Below are 4,012 nucleotides of genomic sequence, written 5' to 3' on the forward strand. Positions count from 1 at the left end.
AATGCCAGATGAATATGGAAAGTTAAGGGATAACCAGTGAAATAGTGTACTCCTAAAAATAAAGTGTTATATGACCTTTGTGTTCGTTTTTATCCTTGCTATATATCTATACGTCAATGCATATAGCAAACATAAGTAATATCCACAGGGGCGAGTCTAGGATCTTTTATGTGGGGTGGCACAATGGGGACCAATAATTAGTAAGTGTGGGGGCAACATACGTTTTCTATAGGCTCAGTCTGCAACTTTCCAGTGCTGGTTCCATGGTATCAGAATTGTGGATGGTCATCATGGAAACATGAATTGGTCATGTGACAAGGGCTGGGAAGACAGGCAGCCAAGTGACAGTACTCTGATCCAATAGAAATCACAATTGTCAGATTGACAGCACTCTTGCCCAATGGATTAGGGGGGACATACATAACGAATATGAGCCCATGCTGCTAAACAACACAACAAACATTCTGTTGCTGTCGGTTACAGTATTTTTCGGGCTCTCATGCTGCTCTGTCCTTTGTCCTGTGCAGAGCCTCTGAGGAGGAACGCCAGCGTTGACGATGACCTGGCCTTGGGTGTTGAAGGTAAACAGCCTCCTATTCTGGACTTGTAAGGTACCATCCTCAGCAGGCACACCCTGGAAAACTGACTCTACAGTTTAGGAAAGCAAGCCAAATATGTATCTATCAGTATGTAGCTTCCAACACCAGCAGAGAGAGCTTCCAGAATCTCTTGTGTATTTAAACTGAGGAGGGTACAGAGTGGGGTGGGGAAGTTCAAGTGCCCAGACCTCTGAATGTATTGGGTCTTCCAACACGATCTAGGATCAGAGCTGTAGGGGTGCCTTCTATTGTGCTGACTATGCATTTTAACATCATTTTGGAACATCATGGTAGGGAAAACACGGAATTATGTAACTAGAAAGACACCAACAAATTTGAGAGAACTTGCTTTAATGCTGAGCCACAGGGCCATTATTACAAAGGGCGGGGGTGGGGGGGGGAAGCATTTCAACCCTTTGTTGAACAGAGAGCGCCATCTAGTGGGCTGAGAGAATAAAGACAATGTTTCATGAAGCTTCATTTGGCAATCACTACCTATACGAGAATGATTTGCGATAACACGACTAGTTTGGATCCAGTCATGGTCCAGTATAGCCTAGAAAACTAGACGCACCCTAGCAGCAGCAAATTTAATTTGCAACAAGGGGGTCTAGGCACTCTCAGTTGGCTTGCGAGCTGAGAAAACCAAACTCTGGTCAGGCCAATCACATTGTGTATAGAGTCGGTGGGTGGGCTTATGGCTGCTTGTGCTTATGACTTGGAGTTCAGCTTTTCTTTGAGAAAAGAACAAAGAACGGCACATACATCATTCTTAATGAAGGAAAATGTGTTCGGAGTTTAAAGTTTAATCTATCAACTAGCTTCGCTACCTTCTTTGTTGCTCTATGGAGCTAAATCAGGGCCAAATGTTTTGTTCATTTGAAAAAAAATATATGTAGTTGAAAAAATAAAGCTTGAAATTGAAAATTTAAGTTTTGGTCAAAACTTGGAAAAAATAAAACCATGTATTCAAACTTAAAATAAGTGTACCAATTTTTCTTTCAGTTTGAATAAAATGTAGATTAAATTCTGGAATTATTTTGAATAAATTATAAATTTTCATTTTTCACTTTTATATGTGTTTTCAGTTCCACATTTCATGTTTTCAGATTCAAAACTTTTTTACGCCTTCAAATCTTTTTTTTCGGTTTCAAATCTTTCTTTTTTCGGTTTCAAATCTTTCTTTTTTCGTTTTCAGATCATTTTTTTTCGGTTTCAGACTTGGCCCTGATTTTGCGTGGCTTCAACTCAGACTTACCTGTGGGCTGGTGCCAGTGAATACTGTGGTGCTATAAGTCATACATGGAAGTGGGAGAAGTCATTGTTCCTGCTGAACTGCACAACCTGGCACAGTTTATTGCTCTTATAGTGTAATTGGTACCATGTGTTGTCCAAAACAATTTTTTAAATGGAAATCTTTGTCACTGGCATCAGTTTAAGTAAAAATCACATGTATATAGTGGATAGAAAGCATTCAGTCATAGTTCTCACATTAACACCATTTCCTGAAGGCAACACGACAGAGGAGTCTTCTGCCTTCTTTGATAGGCTGTCACTCATAATGCCACGCCCCTCTGAGTCGAAGCCACGCCCCCTACGCAAAATCAGGGCCAAAAGTCTGAAACCAAAAAAAATGATCTGAAAGTGAAAAACAGATCTGAAACTGAAAAAAAAAGATTTGAAACCAAAAAAAAAGATTTGAAGCCGTAAAAAAAAAAGATTTGAAGCCGTAAAAAAAATAAGTTTTGAATCTGAAAACATGAAATGTGGAACTGAAAACAAATATAAAAGTGAAAAATGAAAATTTATAATTTATTCAAAATAATTCCAGAATTGAATCCATATTTTATTCAAACTGAAAGAAAAATTTGTACACTTATTTTTAGTTTGAATACAAGTTTTGACCAAAACTTAAATTTTCAATTTCAAGCTTTATTTTTTCAACTATATATATTTTTTTCAAATGAACAAAACATTTGGCCCTGATTTAGCTCCATATTGCTCTGCCTGGTTGTAGCGCTATCCTATTGGCGTGCAGAGGGAATTTGAAAGACAACCGTTTATCCCGCCCCTGGGATTCAGCCCTGTCAATGGGGAGTTCCCAGACCCAACATCTGGATGTGGGTCTGGCTAGGTCCAGTATGCAACTTACACAAGTTTGATGTGGAACCTTTAAGCCCCCAGGTCACAGGATGTATTTTTCAGTGTCCAGCAGGTAATTTCTTTTGCATGTAGACAAAGCACATCAGACACAAAGCAGATCTTTATCTTAAAAAAATATTTGGAGTGATGAACAAGTAACATTTCACACGAAATGTTACCAAAATTAAATATGTAGGTGATACAGCTAGAAAATCCACTCCGAAAAAAAATGTAAAGGTCTTTTTCTACCGACGAATGAAGTTAAAAAAAAATTAAAAAATACATCCACTGATTATAATATCTGGGCTCCTTTCAACTGTCAACAAAGACCCTCTCTACCTTTGTGTCCTCCAGTGCCACTCTACCTTTGCATCTGTCTGGGCACTTATGTAATTGTAAACCACATGACACTTCTAAAGATCAGAACGCTGTGGACTACAACACAACTGACACCAGCCATTACCAGTCAGGAGTTGATTGTTTGACTTTTGCTCTTTAAAAGGGAACAGATTCATCTCTTGCAGACATGCCAGCAGGGGTGTCAGAGGTTTTTGGGTGTGTGCATTAAAAAAAATACAAGGTATGGCTCTCAGTGGTGGAATCTACCTTTACTCAAGTACTTAAAAAATGTGAGGTACTTGTACTTTACTTGAGTCTTTTCTTTTCATGCCACTTTCTACTTCTACTCTGCTACATTTCAGAGAGAAATATTGTACTTTTTACTCCACTACATGTATCTGTTACAGCTTTAGTTACTAGTTACTTTAGTTACTCCACTACATTTATCTGTACTAGTTACTTTACACATTAAGATTTCTGTCCAGTCCAGCTGAGATGATTAGGCCATTAAACACACAACTGGTTGGATCCTTTACACTTTCTACAATGGGAGGAGGGTTCTTTACTTTTAATACTTGAACTACATTTTCCTGGTGATACTTACAGACTTTTACTGAAGTAAGATTATCAATGCAGGACTTTGACTTGTAACAGAGTATGTGTACAGTGTGGTATTAGAAGTTTTACTTCAGTAAAGGATCTGAACATTTCTTCCACCACTGATGGCTTTACAGAAGGAGTAAGACTACTTTGTTCTTGACACTGTGCCAGTGTATAATGGAGTCCAAGTCTGGGAGAGGGAGGCAGAGGCAACTGCCAAAACCCAAACACACACTGGAGGGAAAAAAAAGAGGGAGGAATGGAGGAAAAGGAGGGATGGATAAAGAGAGAGAAACACTTTCCTAATATAGCTCAAGAAGCCCTGACACCAG

This window comes from Perca flavescens, chromosome 22 (assembly GCF_004354835.1).
Source record: "Perca flavescens isolate YP-PL-M2 chromosome 22, PFLA_1.0, whole genome shotgun sequence".
In the NCBI taxonomy this organism is placed as follows: domain Eukaryota; kingdom Metazoa; phylum Chordata; class Actinopteri; order Perciformes; family Percidae; genus Perca; species Perca flavescens.